At 49.8% G+C, this 22,785-nt stretch overlaps 1 protein-coding gene and 1 long non-coding RNA gene across 3 annotated transcripts in view; one reads left to right on the top strand and one right to left on the bottom strand.

The window, feature by feature from the left end:
• Positions 1-1,494: 1,494 nt before the first annotated feature.
• Smim41 (small integral membrane protein 41) overlaps positions 1,495-22,785 on the bottom strand; it is a 31,715-nt gene continuing 10,424 nt past the window's right edge. The window contains exon 2 of the mRNA XM_087899314.1: positions 1,495-1,620. The gene's annotated coding sequence lies outside the window, so the exon portion shown is untranslated. The remainder of the gene's footprint in view (positions 1,621-22,785) is intronic.
• Positions 5,436-7,868, top strand: LOC125410143 (uncharacterized). Of its 2 annotated transcripts, none has more exons than XR_014998146.2 (3): positions 5,436-5,562; positions 6,979-7,437; positions 7,631-7,868. It is a non-coding gene; the product is annotated as an uncharacterized LOC125410143 (long non-coding RNA). The 2 variants fall into 2 exon arrangements; XR_007234997.3 differs by lacking the exon at positions 5,436-5,562 and adding an exon at positions 6,470-6,864.

Below are 22,785 nucleotides of genomic sequence, written 5' to 3'. Positions count from 1 at the left end.
GCAAATAGAATCCAAGTGAGATCACCCTCAGTTCCTGAGTAAACCCTAAATCCAAAGGCAGGGGTGCTTGTGAGAGACTGACAAGGAGAATACACAGGCACGAAGAGGTGCAAAGAGGAGGATGGCAGGAGCTCCTGACAAAGCACTGTGAAACTCCGAGGCTAGGTTAATAAAGCTAACCTTGGATCAGGGAGCAAAGCCAGCAACTAGGTGCCAGGAATTAACCATAGCGAAGTCGAGGACAGAGGAGCCAAGAATACAGATAGAGAAACGCAGAGGAAGGAGTAGGGAGGGTCTTAGAGATTTGAGGTCTCTTTATGGTTTTGGACAAATGGAGAGACGCTCTCTTGCTGGGTCTCCGACCAAAGGGAAGGTCAGCTGGTGGCTTCTCGGCTTCTCCAATCTAGCAGGTTTTCACCCCAACATCTGACTCCCGAGTCTTTATTGGTAAATAAAACAATACAAACTTAGTTAAAACCTACATACGGTGCCACAATCAAGCCGATGCTGGCAAGACCAGAAATCTCACCAGGTACAGGCTGAGGGGTGGGGTGCTGATTGCAGGGGTCTGCAGACACAGACATTATCTAAAATATTAGTAGATTCAGGCATGACCACTAGGATAAACAGCAAAGCCACGTGCACCACGAATCCTCAAAGCTGCTAAAAGCCAACAGAGGCAAAGAGAGTCTTCACTAGGAACACAGCCCTACAGACCTCTTTAGACCCGTGAGAGAATCGATTTCTGGCATTTTAAGCCACCAAATTGGTGATACCTGAGGACAATCGCAGGCAACCAAGACACATGTGAAAATAAGAGTACCTCTGCAAAAAGTGTTGGTGACCACGGGCTTAGCCCTCTCAGGCGGAAAACACTGGGCAGCACCCTGAGTCTTGGTCCTGGGACACAGCTCAGCAACAGAGGAACAGGGAGACTCTGTTTCATCTTCCGCACCACAAAGGAGGGGGAATAAAGTCTGGAGATGTAGCTCAGAGGGTAGAGGGCCCACCGAGCACACCAAAGACCTGCATCCAATTCCTCAGACCCGCTACACCAAAGTGATAGCACACTGTCCTGGAACCCAGCCACTGACCTGGAACCCAGCCTCCCTACACCAAAGTGATAGCACACTGTCCTGGAACCCCAGGCCCTCCAGAGGTGGTATCAGGAAGATCAGGGCTAGCCTGGCTCAGTCAGCTCCTGGCCTCGTTGACCTACAGGAGACCCTGTCCCAAAGCCTCTACCACACCACAACAGAAGAAGCTGACTGATAAATCCCATTCCATGACTTTGCTGCCAAGCTGAGTTCTGCTTGCCTGGCAAGCACCCCTTAGACAATATCATCGTGTGATGGGTCACCTTCACTCTGCAGATTCCTGAGAGTCCAGGTCTCTTCAAATCAGGGCATGACAGAGGTGACAGATTTGATATCACCTCAGGGACTGGCCAAGTAATTTTTCTATACTGGGCTAAGACAACATGACCAGGATAGCTTAGAGAATAACGTATTTAATCTGGGGCTCACAGTTCCAGGGGGTTAGAGTCCATGACCATCACGACAGACAACATGGCAGCTGGCAGGCAGGCACGGTGTATGTGTAGTAGCTGAGAGCTTGCATCTTGATCCATAAGCATAAGGGGAGAGAGAGAAGGGGGGAAAGGAGAGAGAGAGAGAGAGAGAGAGAGAGAGAGAGAGAGAGAGAGAGAGAGAGAGAGAGAATGAGAATTAACTGAATTGGCATGGGTTACTGAAACCTCTAAGCCACCCTGGCCCCATGACACACCTCCTCCCACAAGGTCACACTTCCTAATCCTTCCCAAATTGTTCTACCAACTGTGGACCAAGTAGCCGAATATATGAGCTTGTGGGGGACATTCTCACTCAAACCACCACAGGGACGGAGCTACAGACAATGTGACACCCACTTTGCCCCATGAGAACCATCCTGAACTCTCCCAACTGCTGCCAACCGCTAAGTCTGTGAGGCTGGGTGAATCCTCCAGACATCAGGACAGTGGTGGCCGGGATCCCCCTTGGACACAGATGTGTGGTCTGCACCCACCTGTCAGACTCTGCCAGCTCTCTGTCAATCAGACTGACTAAGTCTAATGGAGGTGTCCTAGGGACCCATGCATTTTTCCAATCTTCAAGAATAGCACTGATGTCTGTCCTTATGGGAGGAAATATTGATTTAGATTTGTACTGTTTTTTAAAGACTTTTTGAATTATATTTATTATCTTTTAAAAGCTAAGAACAACTTTATTAGGAAGATGATATATAAATTTTGTTGTTGTTGTTGTTTTGAGTTATTTTTTGTTTGGGGGAGATTTTTTTTTCCCGAGACAGAGTTTTTCTGTGTAACAGTCCTAGATGTCCTGAACTCACTCTGTAGACCAGGCTAACCTCAAACTCAGAAATTCGCCTGCCTCTGCCTCCCAAGTGCTGGGATTAGAGGCGTGTGCCACCATGCCCAGCGGATAAATAATCTTGAACAGTAGATTTCTAGAAAGATCTGAAAGTCCTCTTTATTAGTGTGCATGCAAGCATGCATGTGAGTGTGTGTGTCCCCCTACCTCTGTGAGTTAACAGGCATGCACCCTAGTCTCAGACTCACAGAGACCCACCTCTCAAGTGCCCTGCTGAGTCCTGGCTCACTCCATGAGGGGTTGACTTGCTCTAAGAATATCAGACCCATCTCAGCACTTGAGAGGCAGAGGCAGGTGGGTCTCTGTGAGTCTGAGACCAGTCTGGTCTACATAGAGAGTTCCAAGCCAGCCAGTGCTACTTAATGAGATGCTATCTAAATTACAAAATGAATAAATTTTAAAAAAAGAAAAAGAAAAAGACTGCCAAAAGCCAGGTTCCTATTTGGAGACCAATGAACGAACGGCTAGTGGGTGACAGTAGTAAAGAATAAAACACTTCCTCTGGACCTTGGCTAGAGCATCCACTCACGTGCCTCCTGCATACAATGTCCCCATGCATTATCCTTTACTATGCCACCAATTATCCCGAAACTCAACCACCCACCACAACAGACACTTCTCCGTTTCTGTGACAGGGACAGGGACAGACTAGCTGGCTGGCTTTAGGCTCCAGCTCTCTAGAGGCTGTGGTCAAGGTGCGCTCTTCACAGCTGTGCCAGTGCAGCAGAGGCCGTTAGCAAAGCCAAGAACGGTGACTGCAGCTTGTCCCAGAAAGTTTGCTGTCCAGACGTGTAGGAAGTGAGCCCAGGGGTGCCCACTTGCTGAAGCTCCCCTTCCTGAGCAGTTCCAGAGAGCCACACACAGCAGCAGGTCAGGGGCAGGGGACGCCTCAGGTCCCCATCATCAGTGTCACTTCATGTCCAACAGGACTAGAGTATCGCAGGTGTCCACTTAACGGCAGAAGCTGGCGGAGTGTGACGGTCGTGCTGTGTGTCCAGTGGCTCTCTCGCCAACCTCCTCGTGCTGTGTTAGCTCTCTCGCCAACCTCCGCCCCCATTCATTTCTCAATTCACAGTTTAGAACCTGGTGAGATTGCCTGGACTTTCAGGCATCATTCCTGGTCTCCCCAACAACATACATGGCGGAGTTTCTGCACCTGCTGCTCTTCTGCTTGCTTGGAGACATCGCAATCTCAGCCATCTTCAGATCTCTAGACATTGAATCCTCTTGGCTGTACCTCCGAGCTTGTGACAATAGTCACGTCACAGGAAGACTGGACCTACCGCACGGTTCTAGAGCCATTGCTAACAGCCTCATGGGCAGTGTTTCCTAAACAGGGCAGTCCTGGTCTTTTACAGGTGGCCTGGCTGTGTTGAATTTTCTGGATGCCAGCCAAGGAGAGGAGATGAGGACCAGCGGGGGTGGGGGAGCATTCCTTTCTCACGCCCTGCTTATTCCCTACCCAGCTCCATGCCTCATACCCAACACCCTGAATCCAGGCCTCTTGGGCACAATCCAGCCCACAAAGGGCTGACCCTAAACAATTCACACAAAGCACCCCACATCAGTCCTTCCAGAGCCCCCGTGAAGCTTTACACCAGGACTTACCACCCGTGCTCTGTCCCTGACTGTTAGATTGACTGTTAGCTCAGTCTAAGCTAAAAGATTCCCCCACAGCTCCCTCCTCCCTCCACCCATTCAATCACAACTCCTCGGTGCTCCCTGCCAGCCCTCCTCCATCCTCCCTCCACCCATTCAGCCACAGCTCCACGGTGCTCCCTGCCAGTCCTCCTCCATCCTCCCTCCACCCATTCAGCCACAGCTCCACGGTGCTCCCTGCCAGTCCTCCTCCATCCTCCCTCCACCCATTCAGCCACAGCTCCACGGTGCTCCCTGCCAGTCCTCCTCCATCCTCCCTCCACCCATTCAGCCACAGCTCCACGGTGCTCCCTGCCAGTCCTCCTCCATCCTCCCTCCACCCATTCAGCCACAGCTCCACGGTGCTCCCTGCCAGTCCTCCTCCATCCTCCCTCCACCCATTCAGCCACAGCTCCACGGTGCTCCCTGCCAGCCCTCCTCCATCCTCCCTCCACCCATTCAGCCACAGCACAAGCTCCTGTCACTACTAAAATGCGAGGTTCTATTCTCACCCTTCACAGTAATTTAAACAACTAGTCCTTCCATGTTGCATCTACTGTTATTAGAAAGGCTAAGTGACTCACCAGGGCCACACAGCTCCTGAGTGACAGAGCTGGAGTCAGGGCCCTGTTTCCTGCAATTGAACTGCTGCAGCCCCCCCCCCCCAGCAAGCTTGGGCCTTGAAGCTTTGCACTTCTTGCAATATGGCCTCGCCTGCCTTCTAAGACACCCGCCCCCAGCTCCTCCACCTCTCTGCCCCACTCCTGGGAAGGTCTGGTCAGCTGACCTTCAAGCACAGCAGTGGGGGCCCCTCCCACAGGGTCACGGGTGGTTTTGTTTCTTTCCAGTTAGGGGGTTCTAATCCTTAACTTTATCATTAATGACAGCCTACTCCTTTCCAAAGACAAAGTGGGAAGCCATCGGTTCAAAGTCCCAGCCAACACACAGAACTGAAGTGCTTGGCCCCCGGAAACAAAGGTGGCAGAGATGCTGTGTGATCAAGACTCCAGGCAGTCGGGTGCGGGGAGAAATCTGACCCCTACTATCTGCAGGAAGCAGACTGTTTTTGCTCTGTGGCCACAGGGTCTTTATCTCATTGTAATAAAAATTGCTTACAAGGTCCTTGCTAGGAGGAATACTGAGGCGTGGATGAATTGGCTGTGCCCTAAGAAAAACATTTTTGAGCTAACGGAAACCATATTTTATGGGAATGTTGACCAATGCTGAGGACGCCCAAGGACACCGAGTACTTCAGAAGGGGTGCTCACAGTGTTCAGAACAGGCTCTCTTGGAGCAGGATGGGGAGGTCAAGGGTCAGGACTCTGAGTGCCCAGAGCCTGGCTGGATAACTCAGCCCAACAACGCACGCTAGGCTGTGCTGACACACCGCTGGCCCTGGAGAGCAGGGTCAGCCCTCCCATCTCTCTACCTCTGCCCTGGCTCTACACCTGGACAGCCAGGATGCTGAGACCTGGAGAACCATGTGGGTCCTTTGGTGAGGATCTCTCCTACAGCCCCTTGCCAGACAAAGGACCAAAGGAAGCGTCTTTAATTGGCAGGCCTTTAAAAAGAGCTTTTAGTGAAGAAGTTCAGGGAGAGGATAGCTCAAGAAGGCTCCAGAAGGGATGACTGGGAAAAAACTACCTGTCCTGTCCAGGCTTTGTCACCTACCGTTTGTTTGTTTCTTTCTTTCTTTCTTAGTAGGCATAGGCACCTCATTCTGCCTAGGATGGCATGGGCCTCGGCCATGAAAACTGTGTGCTGCCTTCCTAGGCCAACTGAGAGGACAATGGCTACTGCTGGTGGCTTCCCTTCGCAGTCAGAGGCTGGCACGTGGGACCGTGTTTAGCAGGGCCGCTAACCGAGTCTGTTGCTGTGAGTTTACCCAGTTGTCTTTAGCTAGTTTTACAGCAGGGAGTCAGCTCCCCTGTAGCTCTGTGGCCAAGAGAGTGCTTCCAAGTGTGCTGTTGCTCTTGTATGGGTCAGGGTTTCTGTTTTGTTTTTGCCGCACTGGGAATTGAACCCAGGGCCTGGGCCTGATAGACAAGCTCCCTACCGCTGAGGTTTATTTTTAACTGAGCAGTAACATGTGGCTTGAGGATTGCTTGCATGCATGTTAACGTCTGAAAATTTTCTGCCTCCTCTCCCAGTTCCCTGACGCCTGCCTGCTGAAGGGTCTTACACCCTGCCTGGTGTAGCCCACTTTTTTTTCTTGTATGTATGTATGTATTTATGTATGTATTTATGTATGTATGTATTTATGTATGTATGTATGTATTTATGTATGTATTTATGTATGTATGTATTTATGTATGTATGTATTTATGTATGTATGTATGTATTTATGTATGTATGTATTTATGTATGTATGTATTTATGTATGTATGTATTTATGTATGTATGTATTTATGTATGTATTTATGTATGTATGTATGTATTTATTTATGTATGTATGTATTTACTTATTTGCCTTCTATTCTCCTTTTTCACGTCTGCACCTCTTCCTCCTCTTTTTTCCTTCTTTTTGTTTATTTGTTTGTTTGTTGAGATGGGATCCTGTTTAGCCTAGGCTAGCTTCAAATTTATTACATAGCTCAAAGATGACCTTGAACTATGGTCTTCCTGTTCCTGTCTCCCAAGCGCTAGAATTACAAACGTGAGCCCAGCCTGACTCGTTCTCTCCTTCTGTAAAAGTAATAAAGCCAGACCAGGAGCACACCTGTACTTAGGAGGGAGGTGGAGGCAGAAGAATGAGGACTTTGAGGCCTGCCCTGGCTGTATAAGACTTTGTCTTAAGGTATGATGTTTCCCAGAAACCCTTGCATCAGGGGCAGTCACATGACTAGGCACTGGACATCAAGATGCTGACATAACAGGTGAGAACCCACCTTTTTGTCTTGTCCCTTTCTAGATAGGACATGGAGGTGAAGGTAGTTGGCCAGTTTTGCTCAAACTCGACCATCAGTCTGTGGGCCAAGAGAGCTGCTGCCAAAGACCCTGATTAGTACAGCCCACCAGCAAAAGAAGGAAAATTAGGATGCCATGCGTCTAAGCCACTGTTCTTGTGAGGCTACGGCCGTGGAGAAAACCCTTAGGAAGCACCCAGAGAATGTCATCACCCTTCCTCCCAGCAGCCACCTGGGCGCTGAGCTCTGTGACACTGACAGACTTCTGAGATCACTCCCAACCTTCTGCCTAACGAGGAGAGTACCCCTGCCAGGGACTGTATGGGGAAACTGAGGCAGTGTGTAACTGACTTGAGCCCGCCCCACCATCACCCTAAGAAAAATGAGAGCGGTTCACTGTTAGCCAAGCAAGTTCATCTTCGAAAAAGAGTCTGAATGAGAAACTGGGGACTGGACTTCAGAAGGTGAGCTGTCATTTGACAGTGGGACAACCCTGGGGGTGGGAGGGACCAAGGGATGGAGGGATCCCGGGTGATGTGAGAAGTGGCCTCGCTGCCATTCGACGAGTCCTTCCCCAGATCCTAGCACACTGGGTCGTCATGATGGTTTGAATGAGTGGCCCCCATAGGTTCATAGATTTGAATATTTGGTTCCCAGCTGATGGAACTGTTTAGGGAAGATTAGGAGGTGCGGCCTTTGCTGGAGGAGGTTTCCAAAGCCCTCACCAGACCCAGCGACAACTCTCTGTCTCCTGCCCAAGGACCACAGTGTCAGCTTTCAGAGACTGCTCCAGCACCGTACCTGCATGCCTGCTGCCATGCTCCCTGCCACAATGGCCATGGACTCACCCTCTGAAACTATAAGCAAGCCCCTAATTAAATGCTTTCTTCTCTAAGTTGCCTTGGTCATGGTGTCTCTTCACAACCATGGAACCGTAAGACAGGCCTTGTATCGTATTGTGGGTTCAGGTGAAGACTCTGAGCCCTGCGCCAGAGCCCCAGCATCCCATGGGGGCTGGCACACCCAGGGCAAGGCTGTACCTGCTGTGTTGCCACGATCTTCAGTGTTGGCTGGTGGGTGACAGAGCTCACAAAACATACACTGGGTTTTGTGGTTCTGAAGAGAGCTCGTCTCCGCCACAGTCCACCAATGCACGTGGTTTGAAAGAAAATGGCCCCCAAAGGGAGTGGTACTATTAGAAGGTACAGCCTTATTGGAGTAGGTGTGGTCTTGTTGGAGGAAGTGTGTCACTGTGGAGGCGGGCTTTGAGGTCTCCTATGCTCAAGGATCTGTCCAGAGAGACAGACCACTTCCTGCTGCATACAAGGTATAGGACTTTCAGCTGCCTCTCCAACACCATGTCTGCCTGCATGCTACCTCATCCCACCATGATGATAATGGATGAACTTCTGAACTAAAAACCACCCCAATTAAATGTTTTCCTTTATAAGAGTTGCCATGGTCATGGAGTCTCTCCACAGCAATAGGAACCCTAAGACAACACGGCAAGAATCTACCGAGGGTCGGGGCAAGCAGATAGTGAGAAGAGAAAAACTTTACTGCAGGCAGATTTTTCTGTCCCTCCTGCCAGCTCCCAAATCACAACATGGAAACTATGAAAGCTAACTACAATAGCTTAAGCTCGTTCCTAACTAGTTTTTATAACTTAAATTAACCCATTTATTTATTTGTTTATTTATTTGTTTATTTATTTATTTGGGTTTTTTTTTTTGAGAAAAGGTTTCTCTGTGTAACCATGGACCTCACTCTGTAGACCAGGCTGGCCTGGAACTCAATAAGATTTGCCTGCCTCTGCCTCCCAAGTGCTGGGATTAAAGGTGTGCACCACCACCACCACCACCTGGTTTTAGCCCATATTTTATTGACCTATGTTATTTCACATGGCTTTTACCTCTACCCCATTTTGTGTGTCTGGTTCCTTCCCATGTCTATCTGGCTTCTCCTGCTCTCCTGGCGACCTCACCCTTCTTCTTCCCAGAGTTCTCTCTGTCTGGCTCTCCCACCTGTACCTCCTGCCTAGCTAATGGCCCTTTAGTTTTTTATTAAAACGATCAGAAGGCACCTTGGCAAAGACACATCTTCACAGTGTACAACTTTTTACTCACAACACTTTACTCAGAAAGTGGGGAGATTCAAGTGAGGCTCTGTCAGGAGCTGTGCCCAGGAAGACCCTGGGGTCGCACATCTTGCATCTGGGTGTGACAGCACATGGCTTTAATCCCAGCCGGTGAGAGGAAGGGCAGATAGATCCAGAGTTCAAGGGCAGCCTGGTCTACATGATGAGACCCTGTGCATCACAGTTTAGAGTGCCAGCTGCCAAGCTTGACAACCTGAGGTCCATCCCAGAGCCCATGTGGTAGAAGGAGAGAACCTACTGTCTGCACACACAGACCATGGATCACATGTGAGCGCGCGCACGTGCGCACACACACACACACACACACACACACACACATACACACACGGGCACACACACAAATAAAACACAATTTTTTAAAAAAGCATTAATGAATAATGAAAAGATGCTTCTATAAAGCAATGACGGAGGTAACGGCTTCCCTTTAGTGGGCCTCAACAAAGCCCTCCTCCTCCAGCTCCTCCCTTTCACGTAGTACTTTAATGATAACTATGACGCTGTACCTTCCTTAACTGTTAGTGCGTTAACAGGAGCACAAGAGGGTCCAAAGCTTCCTCGATGGCCTCCAGGCCTGCTAATAGCTGGCTAATTCCTTTAAAAAGCCTGCAGCTGGCAAGGACTCAGGTCTGGGTGTTTGGAAATGGGAGAGAGGAAGGGGTGTGTCTTTGATCTAGTTCCTAGGCAACACCTGAGCAGAGCTTGTACCTGTAAGCCACCCACAGCACCCACTAGAGGGCAGCACTAGCCCTCAGATGCCTCCCCAGCAACTATGCCCTAGGGGTTCCTCCTCTTTGAGGGGCTGTAATATCTTCTTTCCTTGCAGCCATGCACGCAGACACAGTCTGTTTTGCTGAGGACCTCGCCTAGTCTCGGCTGTACAGGCAAGATCATCCCTATTTTTGCCTGCTGAAGCTTTGCTGTGGGTCATCAAATTCAGGACAGGCGTAGACTCCCACCTGGGTCCCAGAGTTTTGCTGTGGTTTTCTTAGAGAGCCACTTCCAGACTCTCCTAAGAGAAACCTCCAGAAGCTCCCTCCCATCCTCCAGACACCAGAAAGCAGTAGCCCTGGGAGGCACTGTGCCATTTAGACCACATGGGGGCGCCAGTCTCCGGTGTGTGCTGCCGGACGCAGGAAAGTCAGCTAGAGGAACCAGACTCCAAAGTATAGTCAAACCAACCCTGGGATCCCTCCACCACACTGACCAGCCATCCAGACTGATGTAACATGGTGTCTTAGGGTTTCTATTGCTGTGAGAAAACACCACAACCAAAAAGCAAGTTGGGGAGGAAAGGGTCTATCCGGCTTACACTTCCAGATTCTAGTCCCTCACTGGAGGAAGTCAGGACAGGCAGTTCTCCGGAGTGGGGGAGCTGCCTCGTGCCCAGTACGGAGGTTCTCAGTGCTAGGAGACTGTTGAGACACAGAATGTGACTCCAAAGAAGAGTGAAGAGGCAGGGGTGGAGAGATTTCCCAGTGGTTAGAGCACTGGCCACTCCTCCAGATGAATGGACCCCAGTTCAGGTCCCTCCATCAACATGTTGCTCTTGGCCATCTGGAACTCGAGCTCCAGGGGATCCAACACCAAGGGCACCAGGCACAGACATCCCTACAGGAGAATCACCCTTGCTCATAAAATAAACACTGCGGTCCTGTTTCACATATTCAGATCTGAGGGCTGCAGATGATCTGAGGGGCCTCAGATCTGGTCTCTGCGGGCGCTGTCTCATCCAGAGAACAGGAGCAGGACCAGCAGGCTTGGAGGAGGAGCTGAACGGAAACTGAGACCACTCTGGAAGGTCATTCTGTACCTGGCACTGATGTGCAGGAAGAATTGAAACCTGAAGACTGGCCTGCCAGACACCAGGGTCACTCGCCTGAAGCGTAGGGGGTCAGCTTCAGGCCACAGACGGAAGTTTAGGGTGGCTCACATCAGTGTCTTACTGGAAGCACTTTTTTTTATTAGCAGAAAAATTAAATGCAAACAAAGTTGGCAAAACACATACACAACTCTGGGCTTCCATCTCCTCATGAGAAAGGTCTGGTAGCCTGAGCCTGAATGTCCTCCCTGGACACTGAGGCAGACTGCTTAGGTGTCTCTCAGCACAGACCCTTAGTCTAGTTTCTGATGCTGTAACAGAGTACCACAAACTGGATACTTTATAAAGAAAAGAAATTTATCGGCCAGAGAGACAGCTCAGGGGTTAAGAGCACTGACTGTTCTTCCAGAGGACCTGAGTTCAATTCCCAGCAACCACATGGTGGCTCATAAGCACCCTTAATGAGATCTGGTGCCCTCTTCTGGCCTGCAAGGACACATGTATGCATAAGAAATAAATAAATCTGGAAGGAAGAAAGAAGAAGGAGAAATTTATATCTCTCTTACCTAGAGGTTGGGTTATCTGAGAGCCCAGCATGAGGACCTGGTAGGAGGTCAGAGGTACAGGTCTTGTAACAAAGCCAGTCCAGAGACAACTATGTCCACATAGTTGAGGGTGGAGCACAACCTCTTCGAAGTCCTGTGGTCCAGTACCATCACTAAGACACTTAAATTCTAACATGCCTCGAACCCCACACAGCTAAGTCTCCACGCTCCTCCGGCCCCAGGGTGCTGCCCACACTTCTGGCTCTGCCCAGAGCATGTCGGACTGGGAGTGAACCCACTGTGCAGGGGTGACCTGCACAATAATGCAACAGCAGAAACAGGTACAGGAGTAGGGGCACTGATGGACCCGGTATCAACGCAGGGCCTGCCCAGGGAGGCGGGTGGTCCAAACACAGGACCTCAAGCCCACATCTACATCCACAACAGGGCAGTTTTACATCCATTTTTATTTTTTCAAATATTACATGAAAGAGTTCTTATGTTCAGAGAAATGGGTTTCCTTGCTTCTCCCTTATCCCAGCTCTGGGAAGGTGACCACACCCTGAACCTAGAGACCACCTGCACTAACCGGCAGATATACAAATGCATTTATGGCTTACAGACTGTGGTTCAGGTGGTTCCTAGAAGGGAATCTAACATTTATTCAGTCCATGAAGCTGGATGTCTCTGCAGTCCACATTGGTGCTGGAGCCCTGGAGAAGCCGTGGAGAGCTGCCGGCCTTCAGTCTACACTGGAAACCCAGGGAGCCAGCTTCTGACAGTGGTGAAGGGCCAGCAGGGCTTGCCCTCCAGAGGGAAGGCAGGCACCCAGACTCAGGGTCCTATGTCCACTAATACAAGTCAAAGTCATTTTGGAACAGGGACTCTCAACTGAGAAAATGGCCCCCTCCACATAGACCTGTGGGCAAGCCCATGGTACAGTTTCTTGAAGGATGATTAACCTAGAAGGACCCAGCTTACTGTGGACAGGGCCACTCCTGGGCTGGTGGCCCTGAGACCTTTAAGCAAGCAGGCTGAGCAAGCCATGAGAAGCAAGCCAATAAGCAGTGTTCCTCTGTGGCCTCTGTATCAGCTCCTGTCTCCAGGTTCCAGCCCTGTGTGAGTTCCTGCCCTGACCTCCCTCAGTGATACACTGCTACTTGGAAGTGTAAGTGAAATAAACCCCTCCCTTCCCACTCTGCTTTTGTCCATGGAGTTTTAACACAGCAATAGAAATCCTAATGAGGACAGGCTGATTTTCCTGCTTCAAATAATCTGATCAAAAAAAAAAAAAAAAACCTTTGTAGGGGTAGTGGTGGTGGTGCACGCCTTTGATCCCAGAACTTGGGAAGCAGAGGCCGATAAGGGAGAGACAGATGAATCTCTGAGTTCAAGGCCAGCCTGGTCTACAAAGTGATTTCCAAGACTGTCTCTGAAAAACGAATGGAAAGAGAAAAAGAGGAGGAGGAAGAAGAAGAAGAGGAGGAGGAGGAGGAGGAGGAGGAGGAGGAGGAGAGAGAGAGAGAGAGAGAGAGAGAGAGAGAGAGAGAGAGAGAGAGAGAGATATTGAGAGATAACCCCTCATTAGCTGGGCAGTGGTAGTGCACACCTTTAGTCCCAGCCCTTGGGAAGCAGAGGCCGATGAATCTCTGAGTTCAAGGACAGTCTGGTCTACAAAGGGAGTTTCAGGACAGCCAGGACTGTTACACAGAGAAACCCTGCCTCAAAAAGCCAAAAAGACAGACAGACAGGCAGGCAGGCAGGCAGGCAGGCAGGCAGGCAGGCAGAGAGGCAGAGAGAAAGAGAAGGGGAAGGAAGGAAGGAAGGAAGGAAGGAAGAAGGAAGGAAGGAAGGAAGGAAGGAAGGAAGGAAGGAAGGAAGGAAGGAAGGAAGGAAGACCCCTCACAGAAGTGCCAGTGGCTTGAATTTCAGTTGATTCCAGATGCAATCACGGTGACAACTACGATTAGCCATCCCATGGCACACAGCTTCATTCTCAGCTCTCAGGAGGAGGATCCGGATCTCAATGTCATCCTTAGCTACCTAGTAAGTTTGAGGTTAGCCTGGGCTACATGAGATCCTGCCCTATGTTCAGCCAGCTACACAGCCAGCAGCAGGACAGGCCCAGCCATAACACAGAGGACAGAGTCACAGCTCAGAAACAGAGCAGGCAGGTCAAGCCTTCTCCCCTGCTCTGGCCCCCAGCTCCTGAGCCCTGGGGGAGAGTCAGGCACTAACCCTCAGTAGTGTTGCTTGGACTGCTGTGGCCCCAGGAGGAAGGACTATCTTTGCGACAACCCTGCTGGTGAAACAACAGTCAGCTTCTACTAAGCTTCCATAACAGAACCGGAACCACCGAGCACAGGGAACTTGGGGGAAGATCGTTGCAGCAAAAACCAAGTTCCAGGACATTTGCATCCCACATAAAACTGGTGAACACATTTGGCCATTGCTCTGCTGAAACTGTCTCGTCTAAGTTACAGCTCAGAAATATGTTTCTAAGTTGCTCTTTAGGGAGGAAAAGGACTTAAATTTAGTAACTTGACATTACAATCTCTGGAAATAAAGTGAGTCTTGTACTGTGCTCTGACAAAAGTAGGGAGTTGTGCGTTCCAAAGTGGAATGATCTGGTTTTGTTTTTTTTATAAATAAAGTTTTCCTTCTCTTCCAGAAGGTAGGTTCTAGAACAATGTTTCCCAAAGCATATTCATCAGATGAAGCTCAGAAGATGCTACTGGAAAATCAGCAAGCACAGCATAGTGATGCTTCCCAGCATTTAGGAAGTACAAGGGAGGATCAGAAGCTCAAGGCCAGTCTCAGCTACACAGCAAGTTCAAGGCCAGCTAACCCGAGAAACTGACACCAACTGGGGGAAGAGGGTAGGAGGATCCTTAGCTTCCTAGTTGGAGGCCAGCCTAGGCTACCTTGTCAAAATAAATAAATAAAGTAAATTTTGAGGTGCTGGAGGGAGAGCTCACAAGTGAAGTTAAAAGCACGTAATGCTCTAATAAATGATCCAGCTTCCATTCCCGCTCACGTGAGAGCTCACAGCTGTCTGTAACTCCAGCTCCAGAAGATCTGATGCCACCTTCTGGCCTGTGAAGGCCCCACCCATGCACATGGTACACAGACTTGCAGGCAAAGCACTCATATGTAGAAAATAAAAATTTTTACATTTAAAAATAAAACAAAAATATTAGTAGAATTGTATTTAAAAACAAATAAGTTTTTAAATGATAGAAGAGAAAATGCAGGGTATGGTAGTGAAGATTAACGCGTCAGATGGGGGAACGAGAATCCTATAATACCACACGAGCTCTGAATAGGGTATACTAAGGGTTTTCTTTATTAAAAGGGAAACTCACGGATCACAACGAGGAAAGGATTCAACACCCAGATGTGGTGAATTGAGGGGGGGGGGGGACCGAGAGGGCAGTCCCACTGGCCTTTGGTGCCCAAAGCTACGCCCCCACGTGATCCAGCCTCTCAAAGGCCATTGGCCGAAGGAGGTTCCCCATCACGGTGGCAGGCACCTTTAATCCCAGCACTCTGGAGACCGGTGGGAGCCAGCCAGGTCTATGTAGTGAGTTCTAGGACAGCCAGGACTACACATTAAGACCAGAAAGAAGCAAGCAGATAAGGCATAGTTGGTTTGAAGCAGAGAGTCTGCTGAACACGGAGTCGTTATTCCCCCTCACCGGAGTCCCAGCACCAAAATAAAGAATATCTAGAACAGAGGCTGGTGAATCTCCGTGAGTCCAAAGCTGGATAGGTCACTCACTCAGTAAGTTTTAGGTCAGCCAGGGCTACACAATGAGACCTGTCTAAAATAAATAAATCAGTAAAATAAAGTAGGGGAAAATAATTATACGGTCAAATCTACTTGGAAATATGATTTCTCTTTCCTTCTCCTACACATAACCCAACACACAAAGCAGACAGACACACAACAGATACACTCATTTGCTTGTTTGTTTGTTTCACTAGCGTTTTTAAGATTTTTTTTAAAGCGAGTGTGTGGGCGTGCACCACGTGAGTGCTGACGTCCTTGGAACCTGGAGTCTAGACCAGCATCTGGATGGACCCTCTGGTGCGGGAGTTACAAAGAGTCCTGAGGTTCCTGACATGGGCACTGGGAACCAAACTCGGGTCTTCTGCTCTCAACTGCTGAGCCACTTCTACAGCCCCTGGTGTGGCTTCCTGGCGTAAATTCTCATGAAGCCTAGGCTGGCCTCATCCCAGGTCCCAGGACTACGCGGATATAGCACTACAACCACTTGTTCTATTTTAAAGACAGGGGTCTGGCTGTATTGCCCAGGATGCTCTTCAACTTCTAGGCTCAAAAGATCCTCCTGCCTTAGCCTCCTAATCTTGTTTTTAGAACTTCCACTAATTTGGCATGGGAGGCATGGTGGGGCAGGGCTTCACTGACTAGCCCAACAGTCCCCAAAATATTAGACAATGGGACCCTTTTATTCCTGTGTGAATCTCACTAGAGTCCTCAGGGCTCCTGGAGTTTGGAATCCATTTGAAGAAATGCTGCCTTGCCCCTGGGGGAGGAAGTTGGGCCATAATCCTCTGCTTCCTGCCAAATGGTTTTAGAATATTCATCAATTTTCTCAAATAACAAATGATGAAATATTGCTTCTACTTTTAGTTCATTTCTCCTACAATTCCTGTAACATTTGGTATGTGATAAAGGCATTTTAAACAAAAAGATACATTCAAAATTGGGGCCCAAAAAGCAGGAAACCGTTCTGCAGCCACCTGTGCCTTTGAGGCTTTTGAGTTCACGCCAAGGTCCTGTAACCTCTGGGATGCTCTCCCAGGTACAAGGACACCCAGACTGCACACACAGAAAAAAAAAAAATGCTGCTTGTTATTTTTTTGAACTCCATTGAGAGTTGTCATCCTGGGAACTGACAGTGCTGGAAACATTCTGAACTTGATTTTGTTCTCACAAAATGTCCTTACTGTCAAATCCAAAAGACAGAGCACAGAGTATGCAAGTCAACTAACTCTGCCATGAGCCTTTGGCCTTGACATCAGGGTAGCATATGATCATTCCAGCATGCCTCGGGTAGGTTCTAGCACATTCTGAAAGGTAATGTTTTGTTTGCTTGCTTGAGAAAGTTAAGAAAGCACGGTACATTTATAGTCTCCCTTCCCGCCACTGTGACCGAGGGAGAGTGGCTCCGGGCTTGAGAGCACTAGGAGCACCTGCTGCTCTTCAGAGGACCCAGCTTCACTTCTCAGAACCCACACGGTAGCTCATCACTCCAGTTCCAGGATATCCGACCCTCTCTTCAGACCTCCATGGGTACCAGAACCGAACATGGTATACACATACACATTCAGGCAAAACACACAGACACATAGAATAATAATAATATTTTAGAAGAGAAAAAAATGCTTTCCTAATGGAGCTGGCATTGAGCAGAGAAGTTTCTAGTTAATAAGATGGCTCTTACCATAAATCCAGTCTAAGATGGAGGCACACATCTTGAGACTAGCTGTTACGTAAGGAATGGCCTTAAAGTCCTGAAGAAGTGACGGTCCACACAGATCATCAAAGGCCAGTGGACCTGGAAATAGGAGAGAGGGCTGGAGGGGAGTGACGCACAGCATCACCTGTGGCAATGGCACAGGCGTGGGCTGAGGACCCAAAGGCAGTATCCGACATGAGACACGGAGACCACGAAGAACCACGGAGCAGGACAGTGAGACCGAAACGAGAGGATACAAGCTGGCTGTGACTTCATCCCAGGGGCTTTGGAAGCCTTGCTCAACTCTTCCCTTAAGTACACCCTGGGCAATAATGGTATTCAGTGTGTACTGAGCAAGAAGCAGCTGGCAGCAGGGATGGAGCCAGGGTGGCCACAGTGCCACACACCTGTAATCTCAGAAAATGTAAGTTCAATGCCAGCCACAGCTCTGTAACAAGAGTTTAATTTTTTAAAAAAAGAGGAGAAAGGGCCACCACTGGGAGTGCCCCCTCAGCCTACAGATATAGACACCCCAGCACAGAACTCAGAAGGCTGACTACCCCGTCCATCCTTTCTCTCGGGACAAAAGAGAGGTCCAATGCCACCCTCATTTTGGCTTTACTCTCTGTGACCACAGTGCCTCCTAAACGCCATATAATTCCCTACCTGGCATCACCTAGAGCTGGCCCACTGAAGTGGGTTGGGGGCTAAACCCAGGACCTGGTTATCCTGGGCACAGAGGCCTTCAGACAAGCATTCAACTTGTCTGAAAGACCCAGGGCTGGTGCCCTCCCTGTAGCTGAGCCACCCAGGTTGAGGTGTGGGAACTGGGCAAGAAATAGGACCCCGAGCTGAAGTGGACATAGGCCGGGAAGACATCAGGCAACTTGGGTCCCATCTGAAAGCTAAGGGGTGGTGAACGAGGCTGGGTAAGCAGTCTGTAGCGTGTCGCAGGTTAAGTCTGCAGCGTGTGTGCGCGCAGGAGTGGACGAGTGACCTCAAATAACAGCACGCATGCTTCTGCTAGACTGGCTAGACTAAGCCTGAGTCCTCACCTCGGCTCCACTCTTCCAGAAGGTTCTCCCCCTTACGCCTCCCTCAGGCCTCCCTGTCGCAGACCTTGAGCCTCCTGCTAGCCTCCTTCACCCCACTTCTTCAGTTGCCCTTCATTGGCTCTAGTGCCCAACACTCAGGTTTCTTCTGCCTTAAAATAGCCCTGCTCACCCCCACTACCTCCTCCAGTTACTCTCCGGCCGCCAAGCCTCACAGAGGACTGACCCCCTTGCCACCCACTCCCTGGGCTCACACCTGCTTCTAGGACTTTCCCAGGCAGACTTCTCCCTCTCTGCCAGGGCCACTTCTCAGTCTTTGTGTTGGGTGCCCTTCTGGCCACTTCCTTTGTCACTTGCCCCTCTTTCCGCATGTGTCCACCTTCCCTCCACGAGCATTTTGGAGATGATTGGAGACTGTGGGTTTTGGGGTAGCACTGGTGCCCACCCCATGTCTGTTCCTTACTGTGCCACCTAAGTTCTCCACCATTTTAGGAAACAGGCAATGGCAGCAGACACTCGGGGGCTGTCTTAGTCACTGTTCTGATTGTGAAGAGACACCATGATCAAAGAAATCATTTAATTAAGGGGTGGCTTACAGTTTCAGAGTGAGTCCATGACCCTCGTGGTGGGGAACATGGCTGCAGGCAGACAGGCTTGGTGCTGGAGCACCAAAACTGAGAGTTTACATCTGATCCACGAGCAGGAGGCAGAGAGACAGGGTCTGGTGGCACACCTCCTCCAGTCTATCCAAACAGTTCCACCAATGGTGGACCCAGCATTCAAACATGAGACCCTCTGGGAGCCATTCTCATTCACAGCAGCACAGTGACAGGGGGTTGACTCTGTGGTCAGGCACCTGTTGTCTCACGTACCTAGCTGAGCTTCTGGTTTCTTTGCTTGTGCCCTGGGGTCTTGTTTGCCTCCTGCCTGCCTTTCCTCTTTAAAACGGACCAGCGGACCAGCGTCTGTTTCTGTCTCTCAGTGATTCCTGCCCAGCTCCTCGGGGTTCAGTCCCGCCCTCCTCCTAGCTGACCCCTTCTCCTGCTTCCCTCTCCTGGTGCTGGACTGACTCACACTCTCCCGGTAGCAGGCCAGCTTCATCTGAATCCTGAAGCCTTGCAGAGCCATATGAAAGAGCTGCCTGGGAGCCACTACCCCAGTGCTAGAGAACAGAGCTCCCAGCGCAGAGGCCCCGTTTCCATGTGAGGGACATCACTTGGACCTATAAAAAGAGGCGTGAAGTATTTTCACCGCACCGCGATAGGGCGGCATCTATGAAGGTGGTCAGGGAAAGCCTCTGTGGGAGGTGACATTTTAGTTGAGACCTGACCCATGGGGAGACCCAGCCAGGGAAGAGCCAGGACGTGATGTTCCTGTCAGAGGTCCATGCTAGCAATGAGTCTGCCCTGTCTGAGAGGCCAGTGTTGCAGACATGGGAGGACTTGGGCTACAGCTGGCAGGAAGGTGGTTCCGAGTACACCCTCCCCAGAAACATAGCCCTTGTGTGCTTTTGCTGCCGCTGAGTGGTGACCTATAACTCCTCAGCTCCTGTCCTCTGCCTTCCTCCCTCAGATGTCTCCACAGCGGTCCTTCCTCCCTCAGCCGGGGCCGTCCCTCCATCATGGTCCTTTCTACCTCTTGTCGAGTTTTGCTCCATGTCCTATCACTAGCCTTATCTCTCACCCAGCCCCCAAGTCCACTGGAGCTTCTGAGTCCACCATTCTCCACTGATATCATGGTGTCTTTTATTTTTCAAAGATATATTTTACGTGGATGTGTGTTTTGCATGTGTATATGTGTACTGTGTGCGTGCAGTGCCTGTGGAAGCCAGAAAAGGTGTTAAGATATCCTGGAACTACCGTTATGGGTGGTAGGGGCTGCCTGTTGTGGATGCTGCAAACTGAACCCAGGTTTCTGGAAGAGCAGCAAGTGCTCTTAACCACTGAGCCACCTCAGGGTGTCCTTCAGAGGAGCACAGCAAAGCTACTCATGCTCATAGGCTGAAATCTCCAGACCCCCCCCCCGCCCCCCGCAGTCCCCGAGCTCCTCCTCCCTTTCCCCTCCTTCTCCCTGCTAAGTCCTATGGGCCTTTGAAAATGCTACTCCCACTCCAGCTGCTCAGCTCCACTCCAGGACTAGCTCAGGCCTCATCTCGTCCTTCAGGTCTGACACCCTAGACCTGAAGGACACCCTGACAACTGGGTTCTCTGTCAGATGTTCCTCGTGGGGGCCCTTGAGCCTCCCTTCATATGTTCAGTTATACATTGAATGAGTTTTCTTCAAAGTTATGTAAAGCCTGGAAGAACAGGGCCTTTGACTCCATGGCTGTGTCTGGGGTCTGTGCCTGGTGCTCATGGTTGTGCCTGGTGTATGAAGTTCATGGTTGCGTGTGGTACCCATGATGTTCAGAGTCATACCTGGTACATCATAGGTGCTCAGGAAACACGTGTTGAATGAATGAATGACTTCTGCAGAGCAGCTAGAGAAGCATTCTTAACCTGCCCACACGCTGCAGACTTAACCTCCCCACACACACGCTGCAGACTTAACCTGCCCACACGCTGCAGACTTAACCTGCCCACACACACGCTGCATGCTAGGGATAAGAATTTCTGGGACGGTTCTATGGAAGAAATGAAGTTAGGGTACAGCAAGAGTGACCGCGGTAATGGATTGTTAAATCAGAACTGGAAGGCACTAAGGGACAGGGCAGACAGAGGTCATGGATCAGGAGACCGTCAGGAAAATGGTTGTATGATGGGCCATGAGACGGCTCAGTGGGTAAAGACACTTGTCATGAAGCCTGACAACCCTGGGCCTTGGTGGAAAGAGAGAACCAGTTCCTGTAAGTTGTCTTCTGACTTCTCTGTGTGTGCCATGAGATGCACACACACACACACACACACACACACACACACACACTAAATAAGTGTAATAAAAAATGCTTTATGTGAGCACTTGAAAGAACAGGGTGACCATGGACTCTCAAGAGAGGGAGGGGTCATAACTGTGAGACACAGAGTGACCCGTGGGTCAGCTATCCCACAGGGGCCATGGACTGAAGCTGCATGGGAGCCCACAGCATGGGAGCAGACTGGAGAGACATGTGCACGGCAGAGCACTCACCTAACACAAAGAGATGTCCTTCAAGGCACTGGGCAGATAGCTCAGTGGATAAACTATTTACCATCCAGGCATCGAGACCAGAGTTCACATTCCCGGGGCTACAAGGTGGCTTCCCATGTAAAGGCATCCGCCACCAAAACCTGAGTTCAATACCCAGGACTGACACAGTGGAAAAAGAGAAGTACTTCCTCAAGATTGTCCTCTGACTTCCACATACGTGCTGTAGCATGCACTCATACACACACACACACACACACACGTGCACACACACCACGCACGCGTGCACACGCATGCACACACATACACGCACACATACCTATACACAAATGTAGTGATATTTTGTTTGTGCTTTAACAAATAAATCTTGCCTGTGGATCAGAGTGTAGAGTGAGTCACTAGTGAGCCACAGAGGCCAGGCAGTGGTGGCCCACAGCTTTAAAGCCAACACTTGGGAGGCAGAGGCCGACAGAACTCTGTGAGTAGAAGGCCACCCTGGACTACGTGAGACTGAATCAGTCTAAAAGAGAAACAGCCAAGCAGTGGTGGCTCACACCTTTACTCCCAGCAGGAAGGGATACATCTATACAGAGAAAGGAATATAAGACAGGAGACAGAAGCTCAGGACTCAGTCTGAGGATTCGTAGCCCTAGGATCACCCCTGGTCCGAGGATTCAGTAGAGGTAAGAACTAGTGACTGGCTGCTCTGCTTCTCTCATCTTTCCACATTAAGCCCTATCTACATCTGACTCCAGGTTTTTTTTATATAAAGATCAATTAGAATCCATGCTACACACACATGCATGCACACAATAAAAATCAAGATGCAATTTTTGAAAAATTTTGCTGGGCATGATGGTGCATGACTTTAATCCCAGTTCTCAGGAAGCAGAAGCAGGTAAATCTCTGTGAGTTCGAGGCCAGCCTAGTCTCCAGAGTGAGTTTCAGGACAACCAGGGCTACACAGAGAAACCCTGTTTAAAAAAAATAAAATAATAATAATAATAATAATAGTAGTAAAGCTAGAAGTGTAACCGAGTGCTGGGGCGGGGAAGGGGGTGGCTCAGTGGAAGGCAGTTCCCTGCAGATCAGTGGCTAACCTGCTCAGCCACAGTGGCGAGAGATCCAAGTTTAGTGGGAGACTCTGTCCCAAAAAGTTAAGTTAGAGAGTAATAGAGAAGACACCCAAAGTTGCCTTGTGACCTACACACCCGCACACACATATATGTGCTCACACACGACAGGAATGTCTCATAAAAAGTGAGCTGACAGCTGGGCAGTGGTGGCACATGCCTTTAATCCCAGCACTCAGGAGGCAGAGGCAGGAGGATCTCTGTGAGTTCAAGGCCAGCCTGGGCTACAGAGTAAGTTCCGGGATGGCAAGGGCTACAAAGGAGAAACCTTGTCTCCAAAAGAAAAAGAAAGAGGAAGAAAGAAGAAAGACGGCTAACAAGGCATGGTGATGTGCACCTTATTCCAGCACTGGGGGACAGGAAGAGTCCTAGCCGGTCTGGTCTATATAGCAAATGAGCCAGCAAGCTACAGAGCGGGAGTTTGTCAAAAAAAAACAAAACAAACAAACAAAAAAAAAAAACACCACTTCTGAGTGTAGGCTCCTTTGGAGGTAAT

This window comes from Myodes glareolus, chromosome 19 (assembly GCF_982192425.1).
Source record: "Myodes glareolus chromosome 19, mMyoGla1.1, whole genome shotgun sequence".
In the NCBI taxonomy this organism is placed as follows: Eukaryota; Metazoa; Chordata; class Mammalia; order Rodentia; family Cricetidae; genus Myodes; species Myodes glareolus.
Note: the sequence above shows the minus strand (reverse complement) of the source record. Positions and strands in the feature narration are given on the sequence as shown.